Genomic DNA, 21,190 nt, shown 5'->3' with positions numbered 1-21,190 from the left:
ACCCCAACAACTGAAGCCAAACAATACAAACTACACTACCCATGACTTAGAGTTGGGAGTCGTAGTATTTTCTTTAATATTTTGGAGGAACTACCTGTATGGAATGAAGTGTGTCGTGTTACCGAACACAAAAGCCTCCAACAAATCTTTGATTAGAAGGAGCTCAACATGAGACAACAAAGATGGGTCGAATTGCTAAATGATTACGAAAGCGAAATTCATTATCATCTTGGTAAAGCGAATGTCGTAGCAGACGCTTTAAGCAAAAAAGAGAGATCAAAGCCACTTCATGTAAAGGCTCTAACCCTAACCATCCACACAAAGCTCACCACCCAAAATGGATATGCTCATCTAGAAACACTTAAAGCTGAGAATATCATAGACGAAAACCTGCGAGGTATGGACAAATAGTTCGACCTCAAGGAAGATAGAACACAATATTTCATGAACCAAATTTGGACCCGAAGGTTTGGCGAAGTCAAGAGTTTAGTTTTAAATGATGCACATAAATTGAGATATAAATGAAGCAAATAAATCGAGATATTCAATACATCCTAGATCAGATAAGATGTATCTCTATCTCAAGAAGCTTTATTGGTGGCCCAACATGAAGGAAGAGATTTCCACCTATGTTAGTAAATGCTTGACTTGCTCCAAAGTCAAACTAGAGTACCAGAAGTCGTCTGGTCTACTACAATAACTGTTAATCCCAGAATGGAAGTGGGAACAAACAGCCATGTACTTTATAACAAAGTTGCCAAAAACATCAAGCGGTTATGACACTGTCTGGGTAGTAGTTGACAGTTTGACCAAGTCCACCCATTTCCTAGCCATCAAAGAGACCGATAAAATAGAGAAACTCACTAGGACCTATCTAAAGGAGATAGTCAGAATACATTGTGAGCCGATATCTATCATCTCGGACCGAGATAGGAGATCCACTTCCAAATTTTGGCAATCATTCCAAAGGTCCCTAGGAACCAAACTCGATATGAGTATATCATACCATCCTAAAATGAATGGCCAAAGTGAAAGAGCAATACAAAACTATGTAATATATTTTTCGAACATGTATGATAGACTTCGGTAATGCATGGGACACTTAGTTGTCATTAGTCGAATTTTCATATAACAATAGTTATGACACTAGCATAAAGGTCGCTCCATTGGAGGCCTTATACGTCCACATATGCCATTCTCTGATATGTTGGGGAGAAGTTGGGGATACTCAACTACCTAAAATTCATATTGGAGATACTCTACTCACTGGTCCTGAGATCATTCATGAAACAACAGAGGAGATCGTTCAGATAATGGAACGATTAAAGGTCGCACGTAGTCGGCAGAAATGCTATGTTGACATAGGATGTTGTAACGCCCGTGTTTCAAGGCCAGGCATTAATATTTACATAATAGTCTAGGTTAACCTTTGAAACTCATTTTGAAGAAATGAAAAGGAATTATGTGAATATTATGTGAATTATGTGTTTTATGCTTAATTATTAGGATTTAATTAATTAAGAATAAAAATAAGCGTTGAAAATAATTATTAGATAAAGCCGATGTTTATTAAGAAAGTTGTAGTGGTAGTGACAAGGATTACGGATATATAAAGAATACCAAAATCCGAGTTATAACGAAGAACTAATGACCTGTCGAAGTTTCGCAACAAAACTGACACCATGCCGAATGTCGTAAAAAGTGAGTTTTTGATAAACTACTTTTTAGCCTTAGTGATCTAAACGAAAGTCGTAGTGTTCGTTAAACCGAGAGTATGTATAAAAAGAACGCCCAAATCTGACTTCGTATGAGGAAGTTATGATTTTTCTAAGTTTCAGCTTAGTAGTAGACAGCTAAAAACTCGAATTTTAGATCGAGTGATTTTTAGCCGACACAACCTAAACGAGAATCGAATGTCTCGTCAATAGTAGCACAACGGTAAAAAGACAGACGAAAACGGACATCAGATGAAGAAGTTATGAATTTTTAGCGGATTTCCTGTCCCTGTCTGTTAAAAGTAATAATATAAAAATTAAATTCAAAGTTAGCCGACGAAGTCTAAATGGAAGTTGTAGATCGTAATTTTACCTGTGCGTGAATATAAAGAACGTCAAAAACAGAGCTCGTATGCGAAAGTTATGGATTTTAGAAGTTCCGGGCTCAAAAATCGAGAAATCATTCAAAACCGAGAAGAATCGCAGGGCTCAGCTTCAGCCACGTCGCCTCGCATGCGAGGTTGACCTGTGTCTGATCTGATGAGTCATCCGAAGGGGAGGTCCAACCGAATCCAACCGCGTGTCCGACTCGTGGCGCGTCCGAAGAGTAACGCGTGTGCAGCCTCCGTCCGATGCCACTTCGCCTCGCAAGTCCGACGCGTGTAGAAGCCACCTGTCCGACGCCAGCTGCCTCCTTGCATGCGAACCACGTGCTCACTTCTCATTGCTCCGGATCTGAAGCCTCCCATATAAATAGAAGGGTTGCGAGATCTTCCAGCTACTTTTGGAAAATTCTTATTTTTCACCCCTTTTTACATATTTTTATTATTTCCACTTCCCCCGAAGCCCCGGTATTATACCAAACACCCGAAACACGTCCCAGAGTGCCCGAGAAGTCCGAAAAATTTATCTTTTCGGTTTCAAAGCCCGACCCTCGCAGAGCCCGGTTTTTAATAAAACATCCCGGTTTTATCGAAAACGATTGTTTTAAGAAACGAAGTGCTGCCCAATTATTGTTAAATCAAGTGAGTGTATAGTTACTTTCATCTTACACATAGATATGAAGTATTTTATATAAAATACGTGCTATGTGAATATATATTGTTTGTTTATTTGAGATGGATATTGAAGGAATGATTTATAAAGGTTTTTAAACTGTATATGTATTTTTATCTACAAATATGTTGGGTAAAACATGGGTAGATGAATTAGATGATGTGTGATGAAATAAAAAGTGATGAGAGGTATCGATGTTTAAGATGATCTAGTCATCTAGCAGAGTATAGACAACGGCCACAAACTACTTTAGATAGTCCAGTGGAACGTTAGCAGACTCGTAATTGGTAGGTATGTTTGAACTATATGTTCATAAGGTGTTCTCGAACTATATGTTCATTAGGTGTTTTTGAACTATGTGTTCATCCGATAGTTCTTCTTTTTGACATTATTACGTGTCAGAGTACGGGAGCGTACGGGAGTACTTTATTAGTATTTTCCCTATACTTTTTATTTTGAAGAGCTTTGGAGTCTTTGTTTCTTTTATGAAGTGATCGGACGAGGTTCATGAGTCAGCGTTTCCGTTCTCGATGCTGGATAGGGTGAGTCTGGGGGTAAAATACCTCACGATATTCAGACCACTGCCTAGGCAAAGTTCGATGTTGGATACGGTGAGTGTGGGGGTTACATACCTCACGATATTCAGACCACTACCTAGGCAAAGTTCGATGCTGGATAGGGTGAGTCTGGAGGTAAATTACCTCACGATATTCGGACCACGGCTAGGCATTGATAACTACCCCTGACTTAATTATCTTGTGGTTCTTTCGTTTACAAACGAAGGTTCGTGGTGAAACTTATTCCATTCCTCTTATTTGATGTCTTTATCGATCCTCGTTTGCTGCTAGGGAATTTCCGAAGCAGCTTCGTCAGTTGGTTGTTCATATCGATCCTTTAGGCTAGATCTAGTAAGATCACTGTATAGGATCAGTATGTGGGGATCGACGTTTGTTAGTTCTTGTAGTTTAAACCTTGGGCAGCGATGGACTTCGTGCCTATTCCTTAGGGAAATTCGTTAGAAATGAGTGATAGATGATTCTTAGGGTAACTCCTTAAGAAATAAAGGAGATAATGGGGATTGGGTAATTGGGTTGATTGTTTGATGTTTAAACATAATAAATTTATTTATTATGGGTTGAAAACCCTATATGCTCACCAGGATCCCAAGCCTGAGCCACTCAATTTATGTGTATCACGGGTATCGATACGATGTTGCTTTACACTGAGAGATTAAAAAGGAGAAGTAGATCACTAGTGTAAATGAATGTAAGTTTTGTTTATGCTTATGTTTTTGTATTGACAATGACATCCCAATGGTTTAAATGAATAAAATACTTTTCTTCAGAAATGATTTGATAACATATTTATCATGTTTTTATGGGAACAAATTCCGCAACACTTTTAATCAAATGATTACTCTGGTTTATTTTAAAAAGCATAAACGAAATCGGTCTTTTCTGGCCGTGAAATTGGGGATGTCACTGTTGGTATCAGAGCATTAGTTTAAGCGAACAAGGAATTTGTCGTATTTCTAGACTTAAAATTAGAATGCTAAGCGATGATTGTGAGATGAGTGTCTACTATATTTTAGACACGAGCACAAGTTTATTTTAGGAAAGATGCCTAAAATGTTTTATGTGTTAAATATTTTATGTTATAGCTATAAAGATGCCTTATACGCTATTATTTGTTCGGATCTATGGTCTATTGCCGACCGGATCTGGAAACTTTATGCGTTTAGGATTCTAAGTGCATGATTACGATATTAGAACTAGCATGTAAACGTTTTGGAGTGACAAGGAGATTTATATGTCTATCGTAAATAATGCTTTCCTATCTTAAATTCTCGCCCAGTACACTGAACGTCTGCTTGGGTGTACAAAACATTATGGTGAAGACTCGTAGAGAATTGAGTAGATGGAGGAAATGAAAAGCTTATGATAGTGAATGATACCTATCAGAAGATATCGTAAGAGTGGTATCTTGCATTTAGAATATGTATGATAAAATAACGGAACGTTTAGAGGGGTACGGTACGTCTGAAGTACACCTTCGATTGGCAGGATGATGGAATGATTGGTGTAATTCTTGAAGTTGTCCCATCCTCTAGAATTTCCATCACCAACCAAGTTGAAGTAGAATTGATGATTGAAGATACGCATGGAAGAAGTCCTAGTAAAGTCTAGGAAAATTTTATGATTAATTGGACACATTCGTATGTGTTAAATTGTTTTGTGATTTTAGGACTTAGGGACTGCGAGACAATACTTGGGACGAGTATGAGTAGGTGTGAATAGTAGTAGAGATCTATACTACTGGAAGCACATGACTCACACATGGATCAAGGAAAGTCACAAGGTTACCAGGGAACTAGTAATTGATCCCGTCTTATTCTAGTCTGTCGTTACCATCGTTTCGGTAATGACTAAGAAGATGATTGTTATTCTGACCCTAGTGGTCATATTAAATTGAGTCCGACTATGATGAGTTTGTTACGTGGTTCAGAGAACCAAGTTCGATGTAGCAGTTGACTTAAGCCAAATTGAAGTAAAGGATTATCAAAGCGATCAATAGAAGTATCGTGTTCGTTGTTAAAGAAGTTGGGTTAGGTTGTGTTCTGACCCAAATGGATAAAGTGATGGCGTATGCATCGAGGCAATTGAAAGAGCATGAAAAGAACCACCCCAGTCATGATCTGGAGTTGGCAGCGGTAGTATTCGCCTTAAAGATATGGAGGCACTATCTTTATGGCATTAAATGCAAACTTTTCATTGATCATATATCTCTTTAATCAGAAGGAATTAAACATGAGGTAACGACGCTGGCTAGAGTTACTCAAGGACTACGACTGTGAGATACTTTACCACCCTGGTAAAGCATATTTTGTTGTTGATGCTCTCAGTCGGAAGGTAAACCTTGAAAAGAAAAGGCCAAGAGCATTGAGAATTGAAGTTGTCTCGACAATTGTGGAAAGTATAAAGAAAGCTCAAAAAGAAGCTTTAGAGAAAATGACCGAAAGGATGAACGTTTGGGCAAAACGTTAGTGTTTGATACAAACGGTCAAGGACTAAAGGTATTCAAAGATATGATTTGGGTACCTAAGACAGGAGGAGTAAGAGATCTTCTGATGGAAGAAGCTCACAAGACCATGTACTCGATTCATCCCGGCAGTCCAAAAATGTATAGGGACCTAAAACCCTATTACTGGTGGCCGACGATGAAGCTCGATGTTGCTAAGTATGTGGCCTAGTGTGTAACATGTGCTAGGGTTAACGCACAACATCAGAAACCGTATGGGAGTTTAAAACCTTTGCATGTACCCATGGGTAAATGGGAAGACATCACCATGTATTTTATGACTAAACTTCCCAGAACAAGTAACGGTCACGACATGATTTGGGTGGTCGTTGATCGCTTCACTAAGAGTGCGCATTTCATAGCAGCCAACAAGAAATGGTCTATGGATAAACTTGTGAATTCTTACGTGAAGGAAATTATGAGGCTTCACGGTGTTCCGTTAATGATTGTATCCGATCGTGACAGTCGTTTTACCTCAAGGTTTTGGAGGAGTCTACAAGAGGAATTGGGTACTAAGTTGTGTTTGAGTACAGCTTACCATCCGCAAATCGATGGTCAGAGCGAACGAACAATTCAAACGTTGGAGGATATGCTGAGAGCATGTACCCTGGAATTCCAAGGTAACTGGGATGAACATTTACCTCTAGTAGAATTTTCCTATATTAATAGTTTCCACTCGACCATCAAGATGACACCTTATCACGCTTTGTATGGAGAAAAGTGTCGAACGCCGTCATGTTGGCTGGAAGCTGGGGAAAAGCAGTTTATGGGACCTGAAATAGTCCATCAGACTGCTAAAAAGTTGAAAGTGATTAGGGAAAGGATGTTAGCAGCTCAAGATCGTCAAAAGAGCTATGCTGACAAGAAAAGACAACCGATATCATTCGAAGTTGGAGATTCAGTTTTACTTAAAGTCTCACCGTGGAAGGGACTTATAAGATTTGGTAAAAGGGGAAAGTTGAGTCCAAGGTTTATTGGACCATTTAAAGTTCTTTAGAGGATCGGGAATCAAACTTACAAGCTAGAATTACCGGAAGAACTGGAGGGTATTCATAATACCTTTCATGTGGGTTATTTGAGAAAGTTCATGGGAGATGTGTCCGACATAATTCCCATTTTCGAATTAAGGTTGGATGAAAACAAGAGGTTAATTGAAAAACCTGAGGCAATCGTTGACCGTAAGACTAAGAAGTTGCGACGCAAGATGGTCGATTTAGTGCTTGTGCGTTGGAAACATACGAATTGGCCAAATCTCACCTGGGAAACGGAGAGTGACATGATGAGTCGCTACCCGCAGTTGTTTGTTGATGTGTGATTCCGGGGACGAAATCATCCTAAGGGGGAGAGAATTGTAACCCCCGTGTTTCTAGGCCAGGCATTAATATTGACATAATAGTCTAGGTTAACCTTTGAAACTCATTTTGAAGAAATGAAAAGGAATTATGTGAATATTATGTGAATTATGTGTTTTATGCTTAATTATTAGGATTTAACTAATTAAGAATAAAAATAAGCGTTGAAAATAAATATTAGATAAAGCCGATATTTATTAAGAAAGTTATAGTGGTCTTGACAAGGATTACGGATATATAAAGAATACCGAAATCCGAGTTATAACGAAGAAGTTATGACCTGTCGACGTTTCGCGACAAAACTGGCACGGTGCCGAATGTCGGAAAAAGTGAGTTTCTGATAAACTACTTTTTAGCCTTAGTGATCTAAACGAAAGTCGTAGTGGTCGTTAAACCGAGAGTATGTATAAAAAGAACGCCCAAATCTGACTGCGTATGAGGAAGTTATGATTTTTCTAAGTTTCAGCTTCGCAGTAGACAGCTAAAAACTCGAATTTTAGATCGAGTGATTTTTAGCAGACACAACCTAAACGAGAATCGAAGGTCTCGTCAATAGTAGCACAATGGTAAAAAGACAGACGAAAACGGACGTCGGATGAAGAAGTTATGAATTTTTAACGGATTTCCTGTCCCGTTCTGTTAAAAATAATAATATAAAAATTAAATTCAAAATTAGCCGACGAAGTCTAAACGGAAGTTGTAGAGCGTAATTTTACCTACGCGTGCATATAAAGAACGTCAAAAATGGAGCTCGTATGCGAAAGTCATGGATTTTAGAAGTTCGAGGCTCAAAAATCGAGAAATCATTGAAAACCGAGAAGAATCGCAGGGCTCAGCTTCGGGCACGTCGCCTCGCATGCGAGGTTGACGCGTGTCCGATCTGATGAGTCATCTGAAGGGGAGGTCCAACCGAATCCAGCCGCGTGTCCGACTCGTGGCGCGTCCGAAGCGTAACGCGTGTGAAACCTCCGTCCGATGCCACTTTACCTCACAAGTCCGACGCGTGTAGAAGCCACCTGTCCGACGCCAGCTGCCTCCTCGCATGCGAGCCACGTGCTCGCTTCTCATTGCTCCAGATCCGAAGCCTCCCCTATAAATAGAAGGGTTGCGAGATCTTCCGGCTACTTGTGGAAAATTCTTATTATTTCCACTTCCCCCGAAGCCCCGATATTACAACAAACACCCGAAACACGTCCCGGAGTGCCCGAGAAGCCTGAAAAAATTATCTTTTCGGTTTCGAAGCCCGACCCTCGCAGAGCCCGGTTTTCAATAAAACATCCCGGTTTTATCGAAAACGATTGTTTTAAGAAACGAAGTGCTGCCCGATTATCGTTAAATCATGTGAGTGTATAGTTACTTTCATCTTACACATAGATATGAAGTATTTTATATAAAATACGTTGCTATGTGAATATATATTGTTTGTTTATTTGAGATGGATATTGAAGGAATGATTTATAAAGGTTTTTAAACTGTATATGTATTTTTATCTACAAATATGTTGGGTAAAACATGGATAGATGAATTAGATGATGTGTGATGAAATAAAAAGTGATGAGAGGTATCGATGTTTAAGATGATCTAGTCATCTAGCAGAGTATAGACAACGGCCACAGACTACTTTAGATAGTCCAGTGGAACGTTAGCAGACTCGTAATTGCTAGGAATGTTTGAACTATATGTTCATAAGGTGTTCTCGAACTATATGTTCATTAGGTGTTTTTGAACTATGTGTTCATCCAATAGTTCTTCTTTTTGACACTATTACGTGTCGCGGTACGGGAGCATACGGGAGTACTTTATTAGTATTTTCCCTATACTTTTTATTTTGAAGAGCTTTGGAGTCTTCGTTTCTTTTATGAAGTGATCGGACGAGCTTCATGAGTCAGCGTTTCTATTCTCGATGTCGGATAGGGTGAGTCTAGGGGTAAAATACCTCACGATATTCAGACCACTGCCTAGGCGAAGTTCGATGCTGGATAGGGTGAGTCTGGGGGTTACATACCTCACGATATTCAGACCACTGCCTAGGCAAAGTTCGATGCTGGATAGGGTGAGTCTGGGGGTAAATTACCTCACGATATTCGGACCACGGCTAGGCATTGATAACTACCCCTGACTTAATTGTCTTGTGGTTCTTTCTTTTACGAACGAAGGTTCGTGGTGAAACTTATTCCATTCCTCTCATTTGATGTCTTTATCGACCCTCGTTTGCTGCTAGGGAATTTCCGAAGCAGCTTCGTCAATTGGTTGTTCATATCGATCCTTTAGGCTAGATCTAGTAAGATCACTGTATAGGATCAGTATGTAGGGATCGACGTTTGTTAGTGCTTGTAGTATAAACCTTGGGCAGCGATGGACTTCGTGCCTATTCCTTAGGAAAATTCCTTAGGAATGAGTGATGGATGATTCTTAGGGTAACTCCTTAACAAATAAAATGAGATAATGGGGATTGGGTAATTGGGTTGATTGTTTGATGTTTAAACATAATAAATTTATTTATTTTGGGTTGAAAACCCTATATGCTCACCAGGCTCCCAAGCCTGACCCACTCAGTTTATGTGTATCACAGGTATCGATACGATGTTGCTTTACACTGAGAGATTAAAAAGGAGAAGTAGATCACTAGTGTAAATGAATGTAAGTTTTGTTTATGCTTATGTTTTTGTATTGACAATGACATCCCAGTGGTTTAAATGAATAAAATACTTTTCTTCAGAAATGATTTGATAACGTATTTATCATGTTTTTATGGGAACAAATTCCGCAACACTTTTAATCAAATGATTACTCTGGTTTTATTTTAAAAAGCATAAACGAAATCGGTCTTTTCTGGCTGTGAAATTGGGGATGTCACAGATGCAAACCATTAGAATTCAACGTAGGAGACCGTGTTCTGCTAAAGGTTGCTCCATGGAAGGGTGTCATCCGATTTGGAAAAGAAGGTAAATTAAATCCTCGTTACATTGAACCTTTCAAAATCCTCGAAAAGGTTGGTCTAGTGTTTTACCAACTCAAGTTACCTCAAGAACTCAGTAAAGTTCACGATACCTTCCACGTGTGTAATCTTAAGAAGTGCCTCTATAATGAGAACCTCTTAATTCCACTTGATCAGGAACCAGTGGAGATCATGGATCGAGAAATAAAAAGCTCAAACAAATCCGCATACCTATAGTAAAAGTCCGATGGAACTCTCATATAAGGTCGAAGTTTACTTGGGAACGTGAGGATCAGATGAAACAAAAGTATCCGCAACTGTTCAGCAGTGCTCCCTCCACTAGTGGAACGAAATAATAGTAGAACAAAGTAGCCTAAAACTTAATAATTCCGAGACGAAATTCGCTCAACAGGGAGGTAATGTCACAACCCAGAATGTAGGTCAAAGAGTGTGAACGGTCAATTCACAGTAAATCTCTTTGTAATTTGACTCATTAATTTTTAGTGTATCTTTTGTAAAAAAAATAAAAGTTCATTTCAACTATTATAAGATACGAGATGGTACCTTACTTTAAAATGTATAACCTAGCAAATAATCAAACAACTTAAACTGCAACCCTAGTTAACACGTCTAAAAAACTGAAAATTCGTATTAAGAAGTTGTGTGAAGCAAACATTTTAATCTCATAGTACATGTTCCCCTGTTTCCAAAAATATAAAGAAAGCCCAAAACGGAGTTGCTATGCAAAAGATACAACAGTTATAAGAAAACAAACCAATATAACACTGACTTTCTTTAAACTGCTAAAACTGAATCGATCCGTTGAGGTACTTGCAAACCTTAGATGGAAATTTCGAGAGTTTTTTTGGACTAAGGTTGTGGTCTAATATTTAAATTCATACTCGAAATATTTTTAGCAAAAATATTTGCAAAAGTCAGAAAATCGAGCGTTTCAGGCCATTTAGATGCAACACTTTAACGTTATTTCCCAGAGTTCTATAAATCGAAAAATTAATATGTTCGGGTTTATGGAATCCTTGAAATTCCCTATATCATAAGAAACATTCGAAAAAAATCCAACATCGGGATCTCATAATGCATTTCTAAGTGTGTTTTTGAGCATTTTGGAGATAATGACCCCACTAGGGCCCACTAGACTTGTGTGGGATAAAAGTGATAAGCCCCTCTCTTTCCCATGCCCAAGTTCTTGATGCCCATTCATTTTAGTGTGCACCTTTCGTCATCTAGTACAAAGCATGAGTGAAGTTGTGTGTTGACTTGGTTTGAGAGGTAAGGTGTACAAGGGTTGTTTGAGGCTTCTTCTACTATAAATAGAGGGCATTGGAGACCTTCAATTCTCCCTCAAATCACAACCATCTCAACGTCTCTTCCTTCTCTTAAATATCACACACACACACACACACTCTCTCTCTCTCTCTCTCTCTCTCTTTCTTTCTTTATCTGTGTGTGTGTGTGTTTGTGTGTGTATACTTTCACCACCAGTAAAACCACCTTATGCCACCTCCTTTTGATCGAAAAACACACCAAAATCCATCACAACCCCACTCCTCTTCTCCCTTCCCTATCTCCCTCACGTCGACCTACTGCCGAAAGAAGCCAGAAACCGGGCAGCAGGAGGCTATCGAAGCCCATTGCCACCACCAGATTTCCCCACTGCCGGCCACCACCACCCTTTGTTGCTGCTGCTACTACTTCGTGACTACACCACCATCACCTTTATGTCGATCAAAAACAACAAGTCAAAGAAAATTTTCTTTTTTTTTTCTTTTTTATGTCGTGCATGGGAAAGAAATAGTAGGAGGTCCTCCTACTACTCAAACTTCATTTTTATTTGTTTAAAACCCACCCCTCTAAAAATTTATTTACAAACAAGTCCAAATCATTCAAACTTCATTTCCAAAATAATTCCTAGCCCCGTCCCATGAAAATATGTTAAAAAATAAGTCCTAAATTCCAAACTTCTATTCAAAATGTTTAAAAACAGTCCCTCCCTTAGTAATATGCTACAAATTTGGTCTTATTCCATTTATTTAAATTAGTTAATGGGCCCTATAGTTTGGTTGAATTACAAAACAACCCAAACTTCTTAATTTATACAAAAAATTTCCCTATGATTTTTAGGAAACTAAATTAGTCCCGACGGTTCGTTTTAGAAGCGACACATTTCGGTTTCTCTCGTCAAATTCTCGAAACAAATCAACAATTCCATGTTAAGGTGAGTGTTACAACCCCTCTTTTATATTTTTATATGCTTTGGGGGAGAATACATGTGCATAATTGTGCTAGTTTATGCAAAAATACGCATAAAATATCATTATTTTATGTAAAAACTATAACTAGTTTGTAAAATATTGGTTTTACATTTATACGTTCTAAACACGTAAACTAGTTTTAAAACTAAATATTTTCATATGTTATGTTGTCAAAATGATACAACTAATGAAAATAACATATTCCTTTTTACTACAAAAGTCAATGATTTTATGTGACATTGTATGTCATAATTAGCATGTCATAAAACTTTGTAGTATTTCTTAGGATTGAATCTATACATGTATACGTACAAAGTTTATACATGAAACATACTTTGTTATAAAAGCAAGTGCCTTATACTATACATGCATACCAGTTATGCTCAACTTTTATAAATTCTATACAATTCATTATGTCTAGTAACTTATCCACTTATATGTTAGGGTTGAGAGCTATTCACATACCTTAGTTATGGGCTTTTAGGAGAATATATTTATTAGCTAAGTCTAAACACTTAGCATACCCACACTACTATAATCGTTAATCTTCGGAGCGAGATACATATGTATTGATCTATACGGGGTTGACATCCCCACATGCGGCTGCTAGCTACAACCTCGATGGATCAATCGAAGCGGGTGATAAGTATATATTACCGTTACCATGACGTACAATGAAGCGTTGTATGGTGTACACTCCGTCACATAGCTCGATTATACGACTCACTATAAACATTAGCTAAAATCTCTGTCTTTTACTATAAACCAAACGCTTGGTTATTTTCAAAACTATTTTAAGTATGGATTTACTTATGCAAAGATACAATTTTGTTTCCAAAACTTATTTAAAGACCCTTTACAAACATTGTTTTAAGTATGGTTATACTTACAAAGAAAATACATTTTATACTTTTTAAAGTATTACTGATGATAGCACAAAACTTGTAACTACTCACAAACCTTGCGTTGATCCTCAAATCTATATGTATACTCATGAAATCCGTAAATTCAAGGTTTCAGATGACAAATAATAAGGGATTTCAAGCAATCTAGTTTACTAGTTTTTTGTTATGTCTGCCTACCTGTTAAGGCAGTTCACGTACTATTATTATCTGTAAGAACCCTGTATTTAAAATTAACGATGGGATATAAATGTTTTTTGTTTATTATTGTACTTGTGCTATATTCAGTTTACCTATGATCCATGAACTAAGTCGCACAACCCTACATGTTATGCTGCCTCGGCTAGGGGTGGGACAGATTCGAGCACATTCTCCAGTGTGTCTGAACTCAAATTGAGGAATTGGTAATCTTTTTGAAAGAAAATAAGTTTTATAAAAAGATTTTTATAAAGAAAAAGGGGAGTGATGCGTGCAATCGGCCGAAGTGATTCACAGAATACCCTTACTTGATGTTATGTTATATATTATGAGGATATCATGTTGAATTAGGGCTAAGGATCTGCTCAGGATTGCATGATAGAATACTAGGAAAGATGCCTTTATATGCTTGTTGCTTGAGCTTGTAGAATTGCATGCTAGTATGGATATCAGATGTTGGATAAAATGGCATGATTAGGTGATGCACTAGCTTAGATTATTCATGCCCGAATGTTGCTTCCTTTGTGCTCTGTGGGACTCATATTGATGTGATTTTATTATTAAATGAATATTTTAAGTTACATGCAATAAAGGTTAAATAATCTCATAGTGATTTACATGGCCTTATTGCACAACTCTCGTCTGAGTCTAACTGTTGTAGGGTCAAGTCTTTTAGTTGAAGGATTATCTAAGCTTTGTTGCATGTCATTATATTCATGAAGTAGTTTGATAACGTTAGTTGGAGTTCTTCAGCAGCTGGGGACCCTACGAAAACCTATGAAGTTCTTTAGTGAGAGTGGTGCGTTTTTTATCGGGTTTTGGGAATGCTAGTTTGAGAAGGTGACTTAGAGAATTCGAGATGATTCTTGACAAAAGTATGGATGGGTGTGGAATGTAGTATTGGGCCCGTACTACTGAAAGAACAAGATCCATAATCGAATCAAGGAAAATTTATGGGGATTCTAAAGAGCTGATTAAGGGTAGATTGTATGGTTTGGAACCATGATTCATTGAAATGTGTTTCCATCTTATTTGGTTTATCAGTTATGGTTATTCAGGATGAAGATGGGTATGGTAATTGTTTAGGCCTTAGTGGCCATGTCATATTGTGTTAAATAGTGCAGACCTAACGAAGTTAGTGATTTTGAAGGCGTTTCTCGAGGTAGTGCCAGTTGAGTCTCGAGACTCGAGAAGAAAGCAATTGTAATGATCGGGTCGAGGATTGTAACCGGGGGCTGAGAGATTGGCAAATGGATTGGGATGTCACTATCTACGATGTGGATTATTTTATTCCAAGTTTTCGTATTCGGAGGAAAGGGATAACAGACATGTGATTTTCAGAGTTAGGATGTAGACCCATCATGGAGCTAGATAGTTGTGGTTTTGGTGGCATGTATGGTAATGTGGGAATACACAAGAAGACTCTTGTGGTATGGTTGCCTTGAGATGAGATCAAGGGTCTACTTTCTTTGAATATAGCCAGGTCAGGTGCAAGTTGATTATTTTCGACAATCGGGGAAGTGAATTGGGAATGAAAAATTTTGTTGTCTCTGATGTATCTTTACTAAGTGAATGATTTTTATGATATTCATGATGCTCGCCATGAATTGTTTTTTGGGGATTTAATGGCCGGGTGTATGGTAGTCCATTTGATTATAGGTAAAGACTCGATGTTGTGAATTAACCCTCAGAATTATTGGTTGTGCATCTACAACGGATTCTTGGTGTTAGGGAGGTTATTCTTGGCAAGTTTTTGTGGTCTTCACGCTATTAGTGATGTGCGTGTGTTTCTCACATCGGAAGCTTCTAGGAAAAGATCTCATTGTAGTCGGTATTCCCTTATGGGAAAATGGAGATAGAGTCAAGAGGTGCTTGTGTCGCTCTAAGGATGTGCGTTATAGGGTTGGTTAGCTCGTTGGATTGATTGATATCGCTAGTAGGGTAATAAATGTTGTGATCTATCAACTTCTTGGTGTGGGTGATGCATTTTTCGCATGAAGTTGTTCAGTGGTTGATATTGTTTGAGGAATGCAGTTTCTCTTATGACTGGTGAAGGCATGTGAGGCTGTCAAGGATCAAATGGGTTTCATTTTGGGCTGACTAAGAAGTTCGAATGGTTATGAAGACTGTTCGAGTGTAGCTTAATCCAAGTGGGGGAGAAACGTTTAGGAAGTAATGTAAATATTTCCAAATACGAGTCAACATGGAATTTTATAAATAAGGAAAAATGTGTAACCAGTGAGGTTGGGTTACGAGTCAAGGATTATGCATGGGATAATGTCAGTAGTCAGTTGTAACTGTTGGATTAGTGTCTAAGTCCATAAATATAATTGGTATGTACTTGACCCGAGAGTAGCATGGTCCATTTAGGTTGCATGGCACCGGAACAATCTGAAGGATGGATAATTGAGAAGAGGTTATTTATGGTTTATTAATATATTATAAGTTCTAATATATTAATATGAAATCGTATTATTTAATTAGTATTGATCAAGAATTAATTTGGAATTAATTTTGTGATCAAAAGAGACTAATTAAATATATAAGGATTCATTGTGTAAATCATTCATTCTTATAAAGTGGGCCTATGATCCATAGTTCTTTATGTTCGGCTAAACCCATGAGGTGACCCATGGATACTCCATGGATGTTAAAACCCATGGAGCCTAAGGAATGTGGAAAGTCATGCACATTAGGGTTTACATGGTGTAACCCTAGTTGTGTCACACTATATAAGAAGCCTTATAGCTACAAAATCAGCACCTAAGTGAGTTGAAAGAGGGCTAGCCGAATTTTGTGTATGCAAGGAATCTCTTCTCAAGTTCCTCCATTGTTGGTGGTGTTGTGTGATTCCATTTGAGGTGCAACACTTGGGGCACTAAGTTCTTAAAGGTCCAAGGTTTCCAACTACACTAAAAGGTATGTCATCTAACTTGTATTTCATGTTGTTTATACTTCATTGTATGCTAGTTAGGATGATGCTTTGGAAATTGAAAGTTTGCATGTATATTATAGAAAAAATAGATCCAAAGCATCTATAGTTGCATGTACACCATAGGAGTGTTAGAATGCTCAAACCCCATCAGTGGTATCAGCGACTAGGGTTGATTTCCAATATATTTGATGCTACTTGCTTTCAAAAGCTAAAAAAATCATTTTTTGCTTTCTGGACAGTGGACTCGCTGAGTCCACTGGAGAACTCGTCGAGTCCCCTCACAAAACGACCAACTCGCCGAGTCAGTTCATGCACTCGACGAGTTGGTGCTCCAGAATGCAGATTTTCGAGTTCTAAGGCTAGAATTGGACTAGGATCATTACCCTAAACTGTTTTTGAACTTATAAACCTGTTTTTGATGTGGTAATGATCATGCTTATCCAATTTAAAAGAGAATTGTCAAAGTTTCATGTTTTGTATTAGTTTATATGGTTAGGCTAATTACATGAAATTTGTTTGATATGAATTGTCTTGTTCTTATGAGTTTAATTTAGATCATAGACAAATTGTTTGATTTTGTAAGTTACAATAGTTGATCTAAATGTTTTTTGATGAATTCCATAACTTGTCCTCACGTTATGGAAATTAAAGAGTCTTATTTTTAAATGTCATCTTAAATGGTTTTATGTTATCCATAACTTGTCCCTAAGTTATGGAACTTGAAGAGTCTTTTACATAAATGTTTTTATGAACTCCATAACTTGTGTCAAGTTATGGAATGTCAAAAGTCTTTTCATAAAACCTATATTAAACTCATAAGTTATGGATTCCAAAAGTTTTTGAATAGTTTAAAACTTGCCCTCATGTTTTGGAATTTGTAAATGCAAAGTCTTACTTTGAAACATTTAGTTCCAAACCCTAGAGGTTTAAAGTCTAATATTCAATCCTTATACTATTATAATATTATAGGTTTAATATTTCTATATATGTATAAGAACAAAGTCAGTCTTACCGTTAGTAGGCCTCATTCACGAAGTCGGTCTATAAGGGGGGTATAAGGTTACTGCCTATAAAATGGAAGTTTAATGGGTGTCCACTCTCACCCACCGCTTCCTTTACTGGTGGAAGGTCGTTAGCCGAACGGGTTTGACAGGACATTTAAATTCTCATTAAAAGTATAATGAAATACTAAGTAACTAAACACTTATAAATTTCCAATCTTAGTTACTTAGGAAAATTGTTAAGTTGTTAGTGGAGCGTGTGTGGTTAACCGCCACACTAGTCTGGGATTGACAGTGCGTGGAAAAGGGTAGCTTGATGTTAATCATAGATCAATGGAGCGTGTGTGGTTAACCGGCACATTGATTAGGTGGTTGTAACATTGGGTGTACCAAGCTAATTTCCATGGTTATTCACACCTTGTTTGTGATCCTCGGCATCCAAGTGACAAACATGACGGCACAATCGAGATTTAAACATGTCATTGAATTGTTTAATGAATCTCAAAGGATCTAGGAGTTTCAATCCATTTAAATCCTAATGATAAATTTCGTTTTTCATGGTGGAAATTGGTAATCATCATTTACCTAGCTTCAAATATTTTACAATTGGATTACGACATCCCTCTTCCGAATTGTAAAGTATTGTGTTGGGTCCTAGCCTTAATATTTCATGTTGGGTGTTATATTAAAGACTAAAATCAACTAAACTTGAATTTCTCCCTCACACTACAAATAAAATATCATTTAGTGGTATAAAAAAAGTGTCACTAAAAACCAAAAAAGTGCCATTAAAGGCCCCCAGGGGAATCAGCGGCACAAAAAAAATGTGCCACTAAAGGCCTTTAGTGGCACTTTTTGGTTGTGTCGCTGTAGCCCTTTTAGGTTTTAGTGTCACTTTTTTATGCCACTATAGTAGTTTTTGTTTAAAAAAAACTTTTTTAATGCCACTAAATAATTTTTAAAGTAAAAGGATTTATTTTTTGTTTTTAGCTGCAACTGCTTTTACACAAACATTTATATTTGCAAATTTGGTCTGATTTTATTTATAAAATTAAATGAAATATAAAGTAACAAAAACAAATAAGATAACAAATAGAAAACACAATAGCATTACTTAAATTAAAACTTAACTTGTCTTACAACAATATTATCAATATTTAAAACAAGAATATCTTCCAAAATGCTTAATAAGGTACATCTTTAGTAAGGTACATCTTTTATTCGACAAGGAGACGCTTCTCTTCCTTCTAAGTCTTTTAAACCCTCTCAATCAAAGATCATTTCCTAATTTTGCAGCATTTTAAAAATTTTCTCTTGCCAATTGGATTGGATTAGGTTTGGCTTCACCTTATTTTTTTCCTTGGTTTCTGCCCATTTTAAGCTTAATTTTTGTTAGAGATGTGGGGACTTTATAGCCTGCACAATAAAAAAAAGTAAAAAAAAATGTCAATACAAATTTTATATTTTCTAACATAAGTAAAGATTTTGAATGAAAATGGAAAGGAATAAATTAAAATGAAGTCTTTTTGTCTAAGCTATATACGAAGTTTAATGAACTAGTACCTGTTGAAGGATTGAAAATGTTGTGTAGAACATGCTCTAAAAATCAACGACTTCAACATTTTCACATAACCTGAAAACAACAAAGATGGTACTGAACTACCGATAGGATTGAGAATGTGTAAAAGAAATCAATCCTTTAAGCTAGATAACCATAAAGCTAAGGAGAAAATTAGAGCTACAAGTGCAAAAATCCCTCAATCTCTTCTTTTTACATCAGAGCAAAAAATATTTAAAAAGAGAAGACCTTTTATATATTACGGTTGACTGCAAACCTAAAAAACTATAATATATGTATCTAATGAATTAAGGTTGTCTATTCAAAAGGGATAAAATCCAATGCAATGATTCAATTCGTGTAGCCTCATATTCACTAGACAACTGCTTGGTAAAAGAAAAAAAAAAGAAATTCTAAATACCAACATTTACAATAAAAACCACTGCAACTTAGAACAACAATAGTAGTAAGGGTAGACCTTTTGGCAATTGACAGAATTGCCCCCACATCAAAACCATCGGTTGGGTCAGCCTCGATTGCACGGAGCGCATCGTTTATTTCAGGAGCTACCCGAAAACCATAAATAACAAAACAATTATATTACATATTATATGAAAAACATTTTCATTTTTTAAAAAAAGGTAGTATAAACTTACGACTCATACTTCCTCTTCTTTATCAGCTATGATTGGCAAGATATCCCAATCTACCAGCATAATAAAGAACAAGTAGATCTCCACCAAGTTTTACAAACTCATTTATCTGCACAAAATCCAATAAATATTTAAACAGATAAAAAAATAGGTTCAAAATTGAGAAAATATTCTTACCCATGTGATTGCAGTCTAACGGGTAAATTCATCAGGGGAAGATGCTATTGTCAGAAATTAATAAATAAGAAATGCATGTATAAATAAATAAGATTTCATCATGCTTATGATATCTTGAAAGAATTCTTACTGGGGAGTACAATGAACTCTCCTCTCACAAGCTGCAGAAAGGCACGAAGTAAGGTTGTACATATTTAGGTTGAGACCTGTTACATATTAAGGTTAACCAGAATGTTAACTGCAAAACTAAAAACTAAAATATATACGTTCTAATGAACTAAAAAAGCAAACTAGTGAAATCTATATTAATCTTTCGCTATTTATGAACTGAAAAAACAAAAAGTTGGTTATCTGTTTGAAATTAATTTGGAGCATTTTCAAATACAAACCTAGTTCAAATTAGATGAATCTTGAAATCAATGGATTCTCAAACACACAGATAAATCCCCTTGACCAAATCCCTATACATTATAATAAAAACAAAAACAAGGAAGGTCTAAGAAGGAGGGGAAAGAGAAGAAATTGTGCATACTGTATGCATCATCACCCAGGAAGAACAAAAAAAATATAAAGCTACTTTCACAAATATATATAATTTAAACACCTGCAAATGAGAATGTATAGAGGAGATGTTTGAGTGGTTGAAGGAGAGTCTGAGAGTGAAATGCTTGAAGAATACATACCTGATTAGGGTTCGTGTTCGTCATGGGGAAATAGCGAAAACCCTAAATCTGTGCCAATATGCCACAAATCTAATTTGATATGCCATACATCCGATCCGATGTGTCGTACATACCCGATTGCACTCCGAAATCTATCATACAACAGATCTGATATGCTATAAGACAAAACCTTGGTATTAAAGAGAATACTGGAGGTTTCGATTTGATCCATAAAACAACAAGGCAATGTTTCCGTGGTATTGGAGAGGAGGATAGACGGTGGTGCTCCGTTGATTATCGTGAAGAGGAGAGAATGAGAGGTGGAGAGGTGGCTTAGAGAAGTAGCGATGCGATGAAAAGAGGAGTACTCTATTCCTCAATATTCCATAGTGCCCATTTGATTTCACAAAAAAAAAGGAACGCCTTCAACCATGGAGGGAATTAGAAGCCGGATATTAAAATTAGAATTTTTGATAGATATAGTGGCACATAAATATATGTGCCACTAATTGTAATTTTATTTTTAGTGTCATAAATGTCTAAGTTCAGACAACTATGGTCTTTCCGAATCTTTTGAAAAAAAGCCTTCTTTATAAAGATGATTTTCCACCAGGCGATCAAGGTGAAAGATTAATCCCTTCTTCATGTTGTAGTGGAATTTCACTTCCTCCACCTCCTCCAATAATTCTCCC

At 36.9% G+C, this 21,190-nt stretch overlaps 1 long non-coding RNA gene across 6 annotated transcripts; it reads right to left on the bottom strand.

The window, feature by feature from the left end:
* Positions 1-18,539: 18,539 nt before the first annotated feature.
* LOC145167603 (uncharacterized) lies at positions 18,540-20,923 on the bottom strand. 6 transcript variants are annotated; one of them, XR_013741295.1, is made up of 7 exons: positions 20,520-20,923; positions 19,967-20,042; positions 19,837-19,880; positions 19,663-19,768; positions 19,485-19,572; positions 19,012-19,081; positions 18,540-18,864 (listed from the first exon to the last, which is right to left on the bottom strand). It is a non-coding gene; the product is annotated as an uncharacterized LOC145167603 (long non-coding RNA). The 6 variants fall into 6 exon arrangements; XR_013741298.1 differs by having other exon boundaries at positions 19,837-19,851; XR_013741300.1 differs by lacking the exon at positions 20,520-20,923 and adding an exon at positions 20,226-20,500.
* Between the last annotated feature and the right edge of the window lie 267 nt (positions 20,924-21,190).

The sequence above is a fragment of the Lactuca virosa genome, chromosome 3, assembly GCF_052849685.1.
Source record: "Lactuca virosa cultivar CGN04683 chromosome 3, Lactuca_virosa_CGN04683_v6, whole genome shotgun sequence".
NCBI lineage: Eukaryota > Viridiplantae > Streptophyta > Magnoliopsida > Asterales > Asteraceae > Lactuca > Lactuca virosa.
This window is presented reverse-complemented; position numbering and strand designations above follow the sequence as displayed.